This window comes from Drosophila montana, unplaced genomic scaffold, assembly GCF_035044405.1.
Source record: "Drosophila montana isolate Dmon_TW-CO22-7 unplaced genomic scaffold, ASM3504440v1 contig_2481_1, whole genome shotgun sequence".
NCBI classification, from domain to species: domain Eukaryota; kingdom Metazoa; phylum Arthropoda; class Insecta; order Diptera; family Drosophilidae; genus Drosophila; species Drosophila montana.
In genome coordinates, this window is record NW_026997351.1 from 2,108,071 (window position 1) to 2,127,060 (window position 18,990).

Genomic DNA, 18,990 nt, shown 5'->3' on the forward strand with positions numbered 1-18,990 from the left:
AGAATAGAGCTACAAGCTCTCAATCTATGGCTTTCGTCTAAAACCCCATCCACACACCAGGCTGATAGTCGATATTTGGCTCTCTGTCCTAGGCTTACAATGACTACACATTCCAGCCCAAATACTTTTGGATATATTCAAAAATTTGGTCAACAATTTCGATCTTCAGACTACATCAGAATACAATTGAAGGCGGATTATAAAAGGGAGAAACATGTGAAAATCTTGTGTCTTACCAAAAAGTCTTGCCGAGTCGGAAAAGTCGACAGCTCAGTTAATCTCACAGTGCTTCAATGATGCAGTGCATCTGCACTGAAATATAATAGAAATAGACAACCCATCGAATAATGCCTTGCCCCCAGGCAGCCAACCAGAATTTGGCCGTTCTTTAGGTAAGTCCGAGTTTTCATTTGCACATATTCCATTTTAAATGCAGCTCTTGTTATAATTTACCAAATATTTATGTGGTAATCGAGTTGTGTCCGTTCAACAAAGGGCATTCATTTACGTGCAGTGTTTAATCAGCTAAATCATCGCATAGACAATCAACACATATAGGAGCTTCAATTAATTGTACAATTTGATTTACAGTGCAAGGCGGCGTCGACCCTATTGATGCCAGCTTGCATTGGGCAATGGGCGCTTGCTCCACAAAAAGCCATTAGACATCCCGTTAGAAAAACCCAAACAGAGTCATAATTGAGTGCTGCTTCCTCAATGATATCACAAATTGTAGCTGCATTGTTTTTGTTATTGGATCAATCAGGGCAACAAAAAGCTGAAACGAGAGATTACATAGCTGCATGCAAGTTGAACCAGCAAATGGTTAGAAAATACAGATGAACCTGCCAGCAACAGACAGACAGACAGAGCGAGACTTCAAATTATGATGGTGATGGTCGCCCTGATTTTGGATGCCTTGTAGGCTCTGTTGCAATTGCCGTGCCATGTCTATTAAATAAATTTAATTTTTCATGCACTTTTTGGTTGCAGCTCTTTGGCCGACTAGCTGATTGACCGATTGACTGATTGAATGACTGAATGATGGCGCTGCGTTGTCATTTGTCCCACTCGTTAAACATTCGTTTGAACTCCGACGATCTTAATGACAGACGCAGACCTTGATGTTGTCGACTGCGGCAGATGTGTTGCAAGCGGCTAAGTTTATTTTTGGCCCTTTTTCGTTTGCTGCCAGCACTTGGGGGCATTCGTTTGGTTTTTGGCCTAATTGCGAGCACGTTGGCCAAAGTGTTGCCACCAATTGCAACTGCAACACTTAATGGGGCATTATTTTCGCGTTGCAGCAATGCAAATGGCCTGCAGTAGCTGGTTGCCGCAGCTCACAAATCGCCATCAAAATATGAAAATAAGTACGAAATCAATCGTTTGGCGATCATGCCTAATGGAAAATTGAAAAATTTTTGTGGGCCGTTTCTTAATTAACTATTTAAATACATATTGATTAATCGGATCTTATCTATCTTATTCCACATTGCCTACATGTATTAATTTCACATTCGGCGATTCCATTATTACTTGCTTTAAATTAAATAGCTGATCGATTTTTTTAAATTTATCTACAGATAAATCGAAAAATTGTATTACATATATGTATGTTATATATGTTGGATATGTTATACATTTTGTTTCTAATGGAAAAAAGCAGAGATATCACTTTTCCATACATTTTTTCAGATAATACCTTGAACCCCGAGGGAAACTCGTAATTATTCTCTTATATTGTCGACCTTTGTTAATGAGCTTAAAATTGAAATTGAACCTTTCGTTTATACGACTTTTAACTCTTGTTTTCCATTTGTTATTTTGTTATGTTTAAAAAGGTATCATATATATCATATTAAAGGTATTTAAAGTAAAAATAAATAAGAGCTTAATAGATACTTTTGTTCATTACCCGGCAAGTGCAAGGATAATGTTTTCGCTTGACAAGTCTCATAAAGTAGCGTTAACCACGACTTCGCATTGCTTAATCATCGAATGCATTTCAACAATCGATTAATCAAGACTTACGTCCATACCTAACGCTGCGTTTTCCAGACATACAGCCTAGACTATGCGATCTATGGATTTTAAATGTGAATCGAAACAATCAACTACGCATAATTATTGTCGGGTCACAACATCGCCCCTAATTAAATAGCAAAAGTTACTTGGATAACATCTGAACTATCAACTAGTGACATATAACTATTCCAGCTCTTATCGATATAATTGCAACTCTGCTTTGCTAACAGAAATGTTAAGACAAAATTCAAAACCCTAGCCCTGAGGCAATAGATTGCTCAGTTTCCTTCTGGAGCTCAAAGAGTCAAGGCCTCATCTTTTTTATTTGCAATCTTCTTTTCAATTATTTTTCTGTCATTTTTTTTTTTTGTATTTCTTGTAACATGAATTTTTTAGTTGTTATATTTTTAATGTGCTTTTTTTTACGCGATTTGGTTTGCACGTTTTTTTATCATAAATTTTTTTTTCTTAAACATTCTGATATGATTCCTATCTCTAAGTGTCTGAGCCTGCAAGTGCATTATTCATTTAAGGATAATCGAACAATATTTTTCTTTTGATCTTCGTTGGGACTGTTTTTTAAATCAATTCTTTTAATCAATCAAATATATTTACGATTGAAATACACAAGCAAAAGTATGAAGAGAAAAACGTATTAATAGTTCTTACTTTGCAGGCGATTTGCCCGTTTATTTTCATTTTTTAAATATTGGTTGTCATATATTTATTAAAGAAGGTATCGAAAAACATGCGGACGGGCACCAATTAAGGGCAATGTGAAACACTGAGCCCGAAAGTTCAAATTTATGCTCAAAACAAAGTTTAATATCAGAAAAATAGTTTATTAAAACGGTTTAGAGAATTGCTGAATAAACTCCTAACATTTTATTTTTATTACATATATTTTTTTGTAAAAACAACTTTTTATGTTATATAAACATATCGAAGATTGAACACATCAAATATGAAGAGAAAAAAGCATCGAAAATATATCTCACTTTGCAGGCAACTTCAAGTTAATATTAATATTTGATATATTAATATTTGGTCGTCATATTTTTATTAAAGAAGGTATCGAAGAATTTGCCGGCAGGCGCTAGCCAATCTGAAACCCAGAGTTCAGAAGCTAAAATATATTAAAAGAACGTTTACTGAAGAAAGTTGAAATTAAGTTTTTATTTTTTTAACCTATTGAACTTGCCCGTCAATAATTTTGTATTAAATAATTTTTCGTCTTTATACCCTTATTAAAGAAGGTATCGAAAAGCATGCAGACAGGCAACAATCTACACTAAAGTGTTACTCGGAGCTCGAATGTTCAATTGAATAGTATTTAGAAGCTGATTAAGCGTTGGATAGTACTATAAGAAATATTTATTTTAATTATATATATAAGGTTATTTTTGCTTAATTTTTTTTATCATTTTGTCATGCCAAAAAACGTTGATCATTTTTCATTTAAAAATTGTCGGTTGTTACGCCCTCATTAAAGAAGGTATCGGAGAACAGGCCAACAGGGGCCAATCAAGGGTAGTGTGAAGTTTCGTTCTTGACAGTTAAAATATACTCCATTTGAATGAATGTGAAAGAAACATTTATACTATATTGTTTACTGAACCTATTTTGAGTAACTCCTTTTCTTCTCGCTTATTATTTCGACATAAATATATCGAAGACTCGAATAGTATATAACAGGATAGCAGATGATACTAAAGGCACTTGGCACTTAGTATTGGCTAAGGTTAGGTTAAGCGCTGACTTTAATGCCAAGAACTCCTGATGTCTAGCCCGAGGGGAATCGTCTTGATGCCATGCAACCATCGGAATTACCTGACCGTGAATTCCTGCCATTGGACAATGGAACCCCAGAAGCTGCCTGACGTAAAGGACATCGTTGTATGAAGAAGCATCAATCCCAATTTGGCACACATGTAGAATAACTTCAAATTCCTAGTCATCATTGTGCTGTATTGGAACTGGACAAAATCGCAGTCAGCATCAAGCTGACTAGGAAGAAAATGATCATTGGAATACTCCACATAAGGCCGGAATATACAAAAGTCCCCGCCATTACACTGCACTTCGCGAGGTGCAATAGGACGTTCCAACAGATGCCGAACGCACTTGGAGAGAAGAGTATCGCTCCAGGGTCTTGCTCGATATATATGTGTCGCATATTTTAACCTGGTGCTCAAGTCCTACCTGGAAGACGATATTTACATGGGGTGTGGATGCTGAATCACATATAGGCAATAAAAAAGGAAGCATGCTCCTTGTGGATGATCTCCCAGGCTTTGAACAGCTGCTAGCCGCCATTCACATCAAAGACACCGCATTCCTGGCCACGTCGACAACCGAGCCAAAGGCATCTTCCATAGTACAGGCTAATCTCGGCACCTTAGAGCCCTGGCTGCAGCGGTAAAATATTGGTGGATAGGACGCTACATTAGACGGAAGCCAGTCCCACTTAAAGCTGTGCCAACATGTCCACAAAGGTATTCCTGATTATATACGAACCGATGGCTTCAGACTGTAAAAAGTGGCGGATCTTTCAAATCAAACAGCTGAAAAATCGTTCAATTATTTGATTTCAATGTCCAAGTCCTCGCTTATCCATTCAGTTAAAAATCGAACACACTTCGTATCTAGTTTCCTTGGAGTGAAACAGACCTACAGTAGGTCTGTTATTATGAAGAATCTGGATAAGGTCTCTTTGTTTTTTAACTAAATGCGTAAACGAGAACTTTAATTTCGTAATCAAACGACTGAAATTTCTTTCAATCGATTTATTTCGAAATGGAAGCTTTCATCCAAATACTGAACGAAGTTATTGGTCTTGCCTTCCGTAGGCAACGTTATCTCTGAATACCAACTCAATTTTAAAAGTCAGCACGAAAGTCTTAGCAGTGCAATAGGATCTTCCTACAGTTGCTTAACACCATCGGAGGGAGAAGTTTTGCTTCCGAGTCTTCTCTGGCTTCCCGGTCTGCCTTACAAGTCGAAATTCCTGCCCCGGACCAAAATTCCTTGCTGGATAGTAGGCTACATTCAACGGAAACCAGTCCAACTTGATGAGATGATATTTAGACACCTCGGCTGAGGGCAGTAAGATCTTCCATAACAAGACCTACCTATTTAAACGCGTTACATCCAGCTGTGACCCGTTTTCCCAATATGGAAGCCAAGCAACGATTTAAGAACAACCTACTGCATTGGCGTGTTACCGCCCCATTTTAGGTATTCATTCACAGGGTCCTTGGGGTATCCTCCCATCGACCATCAGAATTCCCGATTTTCAGCGTTTGCCACTGCATCAGATTGGAAGACCGCAGCAATGAACTCGCATTAAGCTTGCTTGACAAAAGTCTGAAACCCACAGAAGAGGCGTCGCATCTCATGAGGAGTCATCCGCCGGATCTACTCTTTAGCCCCCCCATCGGCTCATAAATAAAATGCAACTCAAATTTACTTATACGAGTAATTTTAATTAAGAAAAAAGAGAAAAATAAAATATCTAATGTATACACTCAATCAACATCGTCAGCCGAGCCGACCTTAGATATGTCGTCCACCTATGGCGCTTGCAATTCATCGAAAGCATATTTCGCTCTTACGAGGTCGATCAATATTGACTTTCAGCTTGGGTTTTTTGACTCCATCCCGTGGCTTAGAAGACGCCAAGTATGGCGTGAATTGTTAGATGCTGGCTACCTTTCTCCTACCTTACCAGAAATGTCTCGTCGCTGTGTACAAGGTATCTTCTAGTCGGGCACTTCCGCCCAGAGCACTCTTGCTTTTCATTTTTTTTCGTGTATTACTTTTTGGTTATTTGTTGAAAATGCAGCGATAGCTTGTGATAAGCACAAATGCGAAATCTGCTGGTAGTTTATATTCCAATCAGAATCGCTTGCTGCACGATTACCCAACCCAGGGAGATTGCTGGCGGCACCTACCACTCCAAATCCGCCTGCCTTCCCCCTTCGGTCGCCATCCATACGTGCTGCAAGGCAAGTGAAGTGCATAAATCGCTTTAGCCAAACACGCGCGTTCGCATAATTTTCAATATCGTGCCAATAAAAAAGGAGTATGCATTGGGGTTGGGGCCTGAATCATGGCTCGCCCGGATCGGAGGATGGCTGCGTCGTTTGCATGTATGTGTATGTGTATGTGTATGTAGCAGAAATTACATTTAAAATTGAACAGCACACGATGCCGCTCGCACATTTCGCAGCCACTTCCGGCGGCAGTGGCTGACATTAGCACCTCGTCTCGACAAGAGGCACTTGCCAGGTGGCTAAGGGTTGTGCAGGGGCAACGGTGGGTCGGGGGCTGCGGTTGCATGGGGGAAGCTGCAAGATTTATGTGCCATGTGTGTGTATGTTCCTTTATTTTTTATTATAGCCAAATAAGCTGCTGCTGCTGCTGCTGCTGCTGCTACCGCTGCAGGAGGCAAGGCAATATGCTAAAAATTTCCCATCGCAATTTTTCATATGCATAAATGTTTGTTCGATTATATAAGTAAAATATATATGTAGCAATATTCGTGCAATTTATATATTTATATACATAAACACACACGCGGGGCGAGTGTGTGCGTGTGTATTGACTCTTTCGATTTTGTTTCCATTAGTTTCTGTTGCTGTTAAAAAGTAATCTAAGATTTTCTATGCCAGCACTGTGGGCTTCGTTTGGAATGTTGGATCAACATATTAAAGTGATCTGGAAGAATTAATAAATCATTATTCTTAGATACTGTTCAACTTTCTGCCAATTGGCAGACTATTCTACTCCCATTCTTACCAACAAAGTTTAATATTAATATAGTGTACCGTAATATCTTAAACTACATGTCTTAAGTTACTTATTACATGGATATTGAAACACGAGTTTGAAGTCAAATGGAATTAGGACAAATAGTTGGAATCCAGTTTTCACGCTAAGAAAAATAAACTTTCATTCGCATTCCCATTCATGGGGGGGTGGATTTCGCAAAAAGTGTGAAATACGTATTAGGTGAATTTACCCAAAGATATTTGATATTGAGCTTAAGGCTGAACAAATGGAAAACAAAAGAAAGTTTCATATTTTATCCACGTTTTTCCCACCTTTGCAGGTTCAGTCAGTCATAGAGAAGGTATACATATTTGTTGTGTTAATTTTAAGAGCAGCTCGATAAGATATAAATAAAATTAAATATAAATTCAAAAGTCTTTGTAGAAGATTTGTTCTCAAGTAATTCAGACAACTGAACGTGAAATGTGAGAGCTGATATGTCCGGCTAGATAAATAATATTTTGAAAAATTGTAAAGCAAGAGTGAATGTAAAGATTATAATTATTAAAGACAAAAATGAATCTGCAGCTGCTTTGCGAAATGTCATCGCAGCGTAGCTCATTTAAGTGCAGCTTACGGACTAAAAACAAATAAAAGCTTTTACTTCTTTTGTCCGAATATCTTTTGCAACTGGGAGCACACTTCATCGGATCTGCGTCCACAGCGCTCTCCAACGGCATCAAATCAATGCCAAACGCACGCACAATCGGAATGACAGTCTCGGGGCAGACGCGTTGCGACCAAATGGCCACTGCTCAACTCGGCGGATGGACAGCCCGCAGCATTCAATCAGAGCGATTCAATGGCAACGCAAAAATGAGAATAACTCAAACAAATCACTACTCAATACCACCACCCCCCTCGCCTCATTTACAGCAGCCCCTCCTCCAAAGCTGCAACTTGTCTGTGCCGCCAAACTTTTCCTTTTCCTTTTTTTTTTTTGGGGGTTTTATTTCTGAATTTTTGTTTGCAACACTTTTTGCAATGCTATACATAAACATGGTTGCAATTTATGCGCCCGTCCGCCGGTTGTGCAACCGCATTCCCATGCCGAGGAACATCGCCAGACATCTCCGCCGCTGCTCCCCCCAAAGCCCACCCACCCACGCGCTAAACAACAACTGCTGCCCTAGAAATACGCGGACTGCCAAACTAACTTCAAACTCGCAATATAAACACATAAATCCTGGGCACTGATACACACAGATTCCGTTAGACAAGAGTTGGGCGTAAAACAGGAGCGGGATTCGGAGCGGGAGTGGAGGTCGTAGGTTGGAAAGCGCCAGCAGCAACTTTTTCGTATCGACAACAACCAAAAAAGTTGCCAACAACAACAGCAACATCAACAACAACAGTTGCATTCAAAAAATATTATTGGGGCGTTTTTGTGGGCGTGTTAGCATCGGTTAGCGTGGGCAATGTTGAAAATCTGGCAAATAGGGAAGCGCTCGCAACAGCAAAAAACCTCGCACCTTTTCCCAGTTTAGGCGATGCGGTGGCTGGCTGGCTCTCAAATGATGAAACGCTTAGTTTTTTATGCATGGAACTTGTCGATGGCAAAAGTTGAATTATTGCGAATCCGACCGAGCCAGCGGTTGAGTATGGCTCATGCATTATGAATGCGCCGGGCGCTGACGAGGACCAGGATGAGCACGAAACTACAGACAACAAGCAGTTGGACTTATGTGGCTTAAGGTCTCGCCGCCAAGGTACGGTGGACGGAGGTCGGGAGGCGGCGGCAATGCCAGTGGCAGCCACAAGTTGCAGTCACCAGTGTGCCACAAATTTTGCTGCAGAGTGCTGTTAAAGTTGGGCGTGGCGAGGGGGCTACGCGGAAACGACTCACTTGTTGATCGAGTTGAAGCAGACAAAAATTGAAGCCGCATAATGTGCAAGGAGCATTGGATGAAATAGAAATCCTTTCATATGTAAGGCACAAGCTTAATTTTAGTTTCGATTTACCGCAATTAGGAATATAATTCATGCTTATATATAAAACTATTTGACTGATCCTGACTGACTGACTATTAGATGATTAACGCACAGCCCAATCCATAAGAGCTAGGAATAGTTATATGAATGAATGTTTGTATGTATGTATTAATGTATGTGTGTATGTATGTACATATGTACGTATGTACATACGTATGAACGTAAGAACGTAAGTACGTATGTACGTATGTATGTATATATGTATGTATGTATGTATGTATGTATGTATGTATGTATGGATATATGAATGCATTACCTTTGTATGTATGTATGTATGTATGTATGTATGTATATATGCATGTATATATGTATGTACGTTTGCATGTATGTATGTATGCATGTGTAAGTGTGTATGTAAATGCGTATGCATGTCTGTATGTATATTTAAAAGTATGTATATATGTATACGCGTTTTCATGTAAATACATATATAGATATGTATAAATGGGTATGTAAATATGTATTGGTTATGTTGGTATGTATTAATGTATGTCTGCCTGAATGTATGTATGTGTGCGAAGTAATGTATATTGCACGTATATATGAATGTCTGTGTGCGTGTATAAATGTATATATTAAGTATGCATTTATATGTGTAAATGTATGTATTCACAAATTTTGTATGTTTATGTGCAAGACCAAGTTTGCATCAAGGAGGGCTGCAAATTAAAAAAAACGCTTTTTAACTAATGCCCTACTACTCGATTCTCATGAATTCAAGTAAGTCTCATAGGCTTGACTTCATATTGGAGGTGACGGTGACTTATATTTTTTAGGAGACGGCAGCTTGAATATAGACGTCAGCTTCAACGTAGGAGGTGACGGAATCTTTAACAGAGGAGGAGCCGGCAGTTTTAAAATACGAGGATACGGCAGCTTCAATTTTGAAGGAAACGGCGGCTATAACATTCGAAGAGGCGGCTGCTTTTATATTGGAGGAGACGGCTACATAAGCAAAGGAGAAAGAGGCGGCTTTTATATTGGAGGAGGCGGTGGCTACGTCGGAGCTCATTGGAAAATCTGGTACGTATTATTAACAAGATTAAGTTTTATTTTATTTAAAATAATAGTAGCAACTATTACAAGCGTATGCATGCATGTTAGTTTGTATATATTTAAATACATACGTATATTTATGTATTTAAATATGTGTCTGTATGTTGACTCTAATTCAAGTAAAGTTTAAGCAATAAGCATTATCTCTGCTTTTCTGTTCTTTCAGTAATGTGTTTATAAAATAGTTCGTCTTCCGCCTACTGTTGGATGAGGATAAAATATTCGTGCGTGTGGATTTACAGGTAAGTAGGTTATTATAAATATATATTTATCTCTATATACAAAACAGTTTGTGCTGGAAAATTAAGTAAAACGTCTGTATGAAACTTTCATGTTTACCATCCGAACGATTTCAAAATCATTTCCTTAGATCTTTGGTCAAACGTAGACCCATATGAGGGGTGTCTCACACTTTTCGGAAAACCCATCCCTAACAAATGCTAATGAAAGGTTTAATGACCGAATGTTTTTTTTTTCGGGTTCAATTTCTTAACACAAGACTTACATGGGCGGAAACTTTCGGTTGCTTATTCCATGGACTTTAAAGCTTTTTTTAACTTGGACATAGACTTCAAAATAGTACGGGTTGATTTAAACTGTTTACGGGCGGGAAATGGGTGAAAAACTTAAATCTAAAACTTGAAGCACAAAACTTGCCACGAGCTAGATCGGGAGTATATATTATTTATGTTTATAATAATTTTAAGCAACGAATGTGGTTAAATACAATTAACATGGCAGCTATTAGCCTCGGCTTAGACAATACCACCTTCACAATCTAGCCTGCGCTTCAAACCCGAAATACGTGCCTTATTACTACTTTATTTTCTAATATATTCAAATTTCGAACACTCGAACAATATATGCTATATGCATTTTGGTGATAAAACTTTATTTATGGGCAATATATTCTGTTCTTTAATTGCATTTTAGAAGTCGTGTGTAGCTGTTACAATTACACAATAACTAAGCATCGTGTTGATTTTGAAAAGCCAACAACAATTTTTATACTCTTTAACAACGTGAAAAGATTTTTGTGTTGCTCTGCGTCCGTCCGAATGAACGCTGCATGAAATGTACATATATCTTCCACAATTTAAGACTTAGAATAACCAAGTTGGAAATGAAGACAACTGATGAGCTTTTCTAAAGATCAGGCGTGGCAAATTGGAATAATTGATATGTCTTTCAAGCTGTCATTGGACATATGTATGTCTAATTGTGCTCTAAGTCTAAGCGTAAATCAGACTATATTCATATACATATGCTATATCCGTCCGATTGTTGCTATTGAAGCTATGTGATGTATATATATATATAGGAACAATAATGCAATTTTGTATAAGTAATACAGTGAAGCTTCAGTTATCGGGAAAATACATTTTTGGATTAGCAATTCGATATCGATTTTGTATCGATTGCTTGGGAACGGGGCATGTTATCGATTATCGGAAAGAAACAAACGGTCACTATGAGGACTTTCGTTCATTTCAACGGACACGGCTATTGATGGCCATCAAGAATATATACATATGCTTTATGGGGTCGGAGATGCTTTCTTCTGCCTGTTACATAGATTTGCACTAAAAAACTGTGTACCCCTTTTACACATTTTCAATGGGTACAGGGTATAAAAATGAATTAACCTTAAAGTGAAACCCGAAAAAAATTCAACAGATATTTCCTTGCCGGTGTCAGCTTTTAAAGCCATTGACAAGTTTGTATAGCTTTGCTAACGATCTGCCAAGAGCAACAACAGCTCTATAAAAATAAAATATGTAGTGTACAATATATTTGAATATTTCGCAGTGCATTTCGGTGTTGGTTCGGTGTGTTGCATGGCACTAAATCAATGTTGGTATTGTGCGAAATGGTGCCACAGCGATGGGCTGGGGATGGCAATGGGAATGGGGATGGGACACCGTGTGAAAAGGCAACACTAGTGGCAGCACCCCGGGGGCATGCCGTCAATTTGGTAACCAAACCGACCATTTCGCAATGGCAACCGAAATGTAATTGACGCACGTTGCTTAGGTACGAGGCCGGGGTTCGGGCTACTGGCCAGGGTCTCTCACCTCTGTGCGGAGCCCCATGCTAGCATCATTTAAATGTTGATTGTCGGTTTGTCAGTCTTGTGGAGGCGACAAGAGCTACATTTTGCGGCATGGCCCACAAAGCAACCCGAAATTAGATTGAGAAAGCGCTGGCTGCGAGTTTCGTGTAACTGCCACTGCAACTGCAACTGCAACTGCTACGTATCGACTGACGTTGCAAATTGAAATAGATGCTACACAAGCGCTAATTTGATGACGCCATGGGGCTGCTCCCCAATGACTGCTAGGGGCTAATGCCAGTGCAGCCAGTGCAGCCAGTGCAGGTCAACTCAATGCTGTCGCTTAATTAATGGCCACCTTATGGTGTGGCAGCCGCAGGAAACAACCCTCAAAGAGCCAGCCAGGGTCACAGGGTAATACCAAATGATAATGCATATGTATATGAATGCATACATAAACATCTATATTCATATGGGCGCACAGCAACAAGCCATATTAAATGGTTCAGCGCCTTTGGCAGGACATTGCACTCGCACTCGGGCTTGGGCAGGGACACAATGGAGTCCTATTATAGAATGCACATAATTAAAATTTATGAGCACGCTTTTTCAAGAAATTGCCCCTGGTTACCTTTATGCAATAGCCATTGGCACGACTCAAAAGCGAACGCAGGACAATAAAATGTAATGCCCCCTCCTTGAATTAACATGAAACGAACAATGGACCTATGAAGCATTTGGAGAAAATGCAATACAAAAGGGCCAATAAATTACGCAAGACGAAAATGTGAAAAGTAACCATGCTCAGGTGCTCAGTGACACGAAACGGGTTGTTAGAAATTGAGATACATACATACATATGTATTAAAATTGATAAGAACAGATATTACACTTTGATCTTAGCCATAAGGCCGAGATGGAACATCAAGCTCAATGCCTCGAAGTGCCATTCGGTCAACTACACACTGAGGCCCCCTTCACCCTGGCAGAAGCGCCAAGTATCTTGGAATTGTAGTGGATAAGAGGCTTAGTTTTCGGGCGCACATCGACGGCCTTCTTAAGCAGTGCCGCTATAAGAGGGCCAAGGCCAACTGGCTTCTAAACCCCAACAGCCCATTGCCACTTCGCTGCAAACGGGCAGTTTATAACGTCGTGGTGGCACCAAGATACAACTTGGAGATACGGTATTCAGGTTTGGGGCATTGCATCTCGGACAAATCGAAGACGGATTCAGACACTTCAAAACTTGGCCTTGCGAATTACGGGTGCTGACTGGTACGTCAGAAATTCTACCTTGCACAGAGACCTCAAAATGGAGACCATAGACAACCGGTACAGCGAACGCTTGCAGCGACACTGCAGCCGGGTAGCAAGAGACCTCGCTGTGAGGTGTGTAGTCAGGAGGCTCAAGAGAAGATCGTTCAAGGACCTCCTCCAACCACGACATAGGAGACGGCTCAGAGTCCCCCGACTACCTACGTGACGATACAGCCTTACTCAAAAAAGCCGCCTTTGACGTTTGTCCACGATAAAGCCTGAGGACTCAACCAGGCTAGGCGTAATATCACCTAAGCCAACTGTGTTGTAATAAAAATGTATGCTATTTTTGATTCAATACAATAAACAACCAAAAAAAATAAAATTAAAATTGAGCATTCGTTATATTTTGAAGAATTTGTGGAATGCTTTGGTAATGATATATAATACATCAAACGTATGATGTGCATGATTTGAGGAATCTTGCGGAAATGGAACAAAGACAATTTTCAACAAAAAATATTTGGAAAGGATGTAATCGAAATTAAACGGATGAACACAAAATTGGCATTTGTGATTAATATAGTTTATACAATATATGTAGGTATATACTTGGATTTTATGCTCAACTCCATTTCATACCTTCCAGTTATTTTTATGGGTGCTAAGATTGCACATTTCCCATATAAAAATATATAATTCTTTGAACATACTTATTTTGATTATGTGCATATTAAGTATTTGAAAGGAAGAGATTATTCTTATTGACTGGCTAGATTGGGCGGCTAAAATTCTAAGATTTGATAAAACATTAGTCAAATCTACATATAATAGTGGATAAAAATGAAAATAATATAAAAGGTGCTATGAAAATATTTAAAATGCTGACTTCTTTTAACGAAATGACATATTGCTCTTAAGGCATAAATACTCGTCAAGTTTTACTAATATATGTATGTCAGAAATAAGCAGAAGTTGTTACACAACACTGCCATGCATTCGGCTTAATCGTAGCAACAACTCGTTACTTTTAAAATTTTATCAATGGATTTGCACTTCACAAGCTTACCAAGCTTTGCAACACTGTAAATATGCTAATGACAGCTACCTTTTGGACCTTTGCAGCACTGTTCCAAATTATTCGCTTCTTAAGCTTTGGAAATGAATTGGTTGTCATTCCTATGCGTTTGTCTGCGCCAAACATTGCAAACTACGTAGGTGAATGATTATGGCAATATAGTATCAAAGATTCTACCAATTCTTCTCATATTTCGCTAGACCCTGCAAACAGCATGGCGAATCGCATTGCATGCGCTGTCAGTGCCAGCGACGCCTGGACAGAGGACGTGTGTCACAGCATCTAGATGCCTACCAGGAAGCGGGAGTGTATTTTTCTTTTGAAGACGATAATTATTAAAAAGCAAATTCAATAAGAGCTCATGTGCATATATTTAAAGTGAGTAGAGTAAGCCATTCACCGCAAGGGCGTGTCTTTTTGGTAACTTTTCGCTACTCTCAGTTCCACAGCTGCCCGCTTATGGTATTATAGAAATTACTAAGAAATTATTGATCACAATGCTTGGGCAGTCTGGCAACGATATCTTATTGATTGTGGTTCTTCAAAGCGTTCCACCGTCTGGCAGCCAATTTTTGGCATCAGTTTTTGTGTGGCTAAATTTGAAAGTGGCCGCAAATAGAAAACAAAGTCACGGCCAACACAATTGCGCTCTGTTCCCCGGGAAAGTGCTACTAATTAGCCATGCCCAATCACAAGACTCTGCGCTGCCTGAGACCGCAAATGGACTGGGGAACCGGAGAGTCATTTACAAAAGCCGCTTGACAAAAGTGTCGCTCCATATGTGCGACAATAAGATGACATTTTGTTGTTGCCCCTTTGCGGGCGGAAGTCAAACTGTTGTTAAATAAATAATAAACCGTCTATAATAAATGATATTAGGCGTATAGCTGTTTGCTTTTCGTTTTGCCCATTGGGCATTGCATAAGCCTGGCCAGACAGACGCTGGAATGTGGGTGACAGGTTGCAAAAGAAACGAAAGCACGTGCTAAAAGGTTTTGCCAAGCGTGTTCATGAGACCTCTTTCGAATGACGCGTGATCAATTGAGAATAATTTCTTGATACGCTAACGTTAATAAATATTTAGATATTGATTTGTTGATTTCGAATAGATAATCCTCGATTTTGCAAATCGTCACTATTTAAATGGACTATAGTTCTACAGTTTTCATGGCTAACACATTAGATAAAAAATAATCCCAGTTTGCAAGAGGCCTTTCTGCAGCACAACTCTCCCACACTCTCTCTCTCTTTCTACCTTTGTCTCTTTTTCTCTCTCTCTCTTTCTCTTTCTTTCTACCTTTGTCTCTTTTATCCCTCTGTATGCAAGTATTATTTTTTGTATACAAATAACTGGCGCATCTTTTTTAAGAACTTTTTAAATTAACTCAAAAAAAAAACTTTTCTTTTGTGGCCAGCAATTTGGTCGTGCTGCTGAATATTAATAAAAAGCATACCTGCATTCAGTTTGCTACAGTTAGGCAGGAATAAATCCAACATTAAGTGCATTAAGCCGCAGTCAATCAGCAAGGACAATACTTTTGCTCTTTGGCCAACCAATAAAAAGTTAAAACTGCCAACCAAAAATCCCATGCACAAGCGAAATTATTTACATTTTTCTCTTCGGTTTTTTTTGTTTTTAATATTCATTTAAAAGTTTTATTTTCTTAATTGTAATTTTTTTTCTCTCATTTTCGTACTGCCAAAATAAACTACCCATGAATTTATGTATTCGAGTGAATATGCAGTGCGGAAATTTGTTGCAAGCTGCTGCAGCGGGTTTGACTCGGCGGGCGGGGCAAGCCGATTTTCACCGTTTCGACTCCAAATGAATGGCCCGCCGGATGGCGCGGGGGGCTGGGGAAAGAGAGGTAACTGACAATAAAAAGAAAAGAATAAAAGAAAATGCAAACAATGAAAATGCTCGCAATGAAATGCATTGAAAATTGAAAATCAATGAACTGTTATAATAACTTGCCGCAGAGTCAGAAGCAAGCGCCGTGCCGCCGCCGCCGTGGCAGAAACCAGCCGCATGCATATCTATCTGCAACTCAATACACGTACACGTATCTACATATGTATTTGCTGGAGTGTATGTACATATTTATAGATATGTAGATATGTAGAGAGCCTTAAATGCATATGCCTGTGCAAGCCTGAAGAGAGTCATTCAGCGGAATGCACAGGCAAAGGCTTACCAAAATACACAGAGAAAAAATACGCTAGTAAAAGAAATCTATAAAAAACAAGCGAACCCATATACCAAATCGCTAGGCTCTATCTGTAAACATGATAGGTTCCAATATTGCTGGATAGGGAGGGGGGGGGGGGGGGGTCGGTATCCAAAACGTGAAATATTTTGGATATGTATATACCATACGAATACGAACCAGCATACCAACTTCTGTAACTTTTGAGTTAAACTTCAAAAACCATGTCTCCAAATCGATATTTATTGATATAACTAAAATGGGAGAAGATATCGAAAAACGGAGCGATAAACTCGTTATGCGGATGGTAAATGAGACTATATATAGGCTCAGGCAGACGAACAGACAGGCAGACAAATCGTCCTGATCTGGAATATATATATATAAGACTTTATGGGGTCAGACATGTTTGTATTATCAACCCAAATATCGATTCATCTATCGAAAAAATATAAATTCTTTGGATGATGCGGCCTGGCTTCTCGGTCTGCCTGCCGTTGTCGCAGTGCAAATGGAAGTGGGTGCAGCAGTTGGCATGGGCATTGGGACGATGAGCTGGAGAACGGACTGCCAGGCCATGGGCAACTCGTGCGTGCAACGCTCTTCATTAAACATATGTAACGCATTGGTTTACGAGGCTGCGGCGCAGCCATCGCTAACGCAGCCAACAACAGCCTCTCCTGTAGCCAGTCTCTCCTCAATTGTGAGTCGGATGCAACGATTAAAAATTAAATGTTGTCGTATTAACAAGCAAGCTGCACCAGTTGCCAGTTGGCAGTTGCATCTTTGGCCACAGAATTGTTGCAATAAAAAAAACACATGGAGTGTAGAGTGGTGGGTGGGGCGGGGGGGGGGGGGGGGTATTGGGGGTAGACTGACTTTGGGTATTGAAGCATTTGCTGGTCTACAGCAGTTTGCCAATGCTGAAGCTGAAAATCCTTTTGTGCATGTAAAATGCATGTGGGGCTGGCGCGACGGACGCGCCACGTGTGAAATTTATGCACATATGTTGAATGCATTTAAAGCAGGAGCGAAGCGGACAGTGGATACAGTGGATGAAGTGGAGAGCCCGACTGAAGCATTAAGACTCTCGGCTAGGTGATCAAAATTCATGGAAAATCAAGCAAAGCGCGCATATATTTCGGAGTCCGGAAAAGAGAATAAAAAATAAAAAACAAAAAAAAAATAAAAATATGAAAATGAAATTGTTGGAAAATTGCAATGGCAATGGCCATGGCAATGACTATGTGTATGTGCAGAAGCACAACGGCAACGAGCATGCCGATATGAAAGAAGAAAGCCATGTAGTCAAGGCATAAGTTGGGGCAGGACGTTCAAGCGAATTAAATGAGTTGGAAATGCATTTGGCTTGCATGGCACTTGGCATGCAGCTAATGGCCAAGAGCAGCACACGCTGCATAGCTGCTGCTGCTGCTGCTGCTGCCGCTGCCGTTGCTGTTGTTGTTGGCAATCATTAAGGCTGCTCAACAATAAGGCCAAAATATGCTGGCCCCGTCCTTGTGCTGGGGCTGTTGATGAATCGCTGCCACTCGCCAAGCTTCTCAAGTTTTTTTTTTCCAATCAATTAACACCGATATTTTTTTTTCAACGCAAAACTCTTTTATTTATATATTTTCTGCCATGACCCAAAGGGCCGCCAATGCGACCCTCCAGTTGCATCATTAACGTTGAAAAAAGAAAAAAAATATTACATAAACTTAAGAGCTTCAAGTATAAATAAATAAACTGTTAAGTCATTTCATTTGGCAGCCAAATTAATAAATAAATAAACAGCCTATCGAGAAAAGCAAAATGATAATAATGCATAATTGCTCAAACAATCGAATAAATACTTGAGCTATTGACAGAATCGCATGCTATTGATAAACACATGCGTGCTGATAGTTAGCCAAGTTATGACGCTCTATTTAGCTGGCCTCTAGAGTCGTGCTTTTGCCATTTTGTCACTTTCACTGAACAAGCATTTCATTAGCCTTAATTTTTGCCGTCACATCGCTGGTTGATTGCTTGGATGGCAAATGCTAAAAGTAAAGCTTGCACGCTTCCCGAAACGCAGCAGTCAATGCTGCCCTTCACACCCCGTCATTTGTTTTTTTTTTATAATTTGCTAAGCAAACAGTAAATGAACGGCACCAACTAAATGAATGGCCCACTGTGGCACGCGGCGTATGCGCAATGTTTGTTTTTCTGTTTTTACGCCGTGTGCCTTTATGTGCACAAAATGGACCTAATAAAGTAAAGCTAATAACAGACAAGAGATGACCAGTTATGTACATGGCCATACTCAATTTTATTCATATAAGTTATACTTTGAATCGCAATTTGTGATATATGATGATTTTATATTATTTATGTATTAACATTATTGAACGTTTCCTACAGAGCATCTGCTTGTCGTTTATTCTCTGCTATAAGATTCCTATTTATCTGTTTGGCAATCAGCTTTTCTATCACGACTTCCGCAATGC

General features: G+C 39.5%; 1 protein-coding gene, 1 long non-coding RNA gene and 1 other non-coding gene across 4 annotated transcripts in view; 2 read left to right on the forward strand and 1 right to left on the reverse strand.

Moving 5' to 3' along the window:
• The first annotated feature begins 237 nt into the window (after window positions 1–237).
• LOC135428513 (transcription factor btd) overlaps window positions 238–18,990 on the forward strand; it is a 73,835-nt gene continuing 55,082 nt past the window's right edge. Inside the window, exon 1 of the mRNA XM_064682563.1 lies at window positions 238–392. The gene's annotated coding sequence lies outside the window, so the exon portion shown is untranslated. The remainder of the gene's footprint in view (window positions 393–18,990) is intronic.
• Window positions 12,784–12,882, reverse strand: LOC135428555 (U2 spliceosomal RNA). Its single transcript, XR_010436271.1, has one exon. It is a non-coding gene; the product is annotated as a U2 spliceosomal RNA (small nuclear RNA).
• Window positions 14,152–18,922, forward strand: LOC135428456 (uncharacterized). Of its 2 annotated transcripts, none has more exons than XR_010436256.1 (3): window positions 14,152–14,430; window positions 14,495–14,672; window positions 18,905–18,922. It is a non-coding gene; the product is annotated as an uncharacterized LOC135428456 (long non-coding RNA). The 2 variants fall into 2 exon arrangements; XR_010436255.1 differs by lacking the exon at window positions 18,905–18,922 and adding an exon at window positions 14,736–15,149 and having other exon boundaries at window positions 14,156–14,430.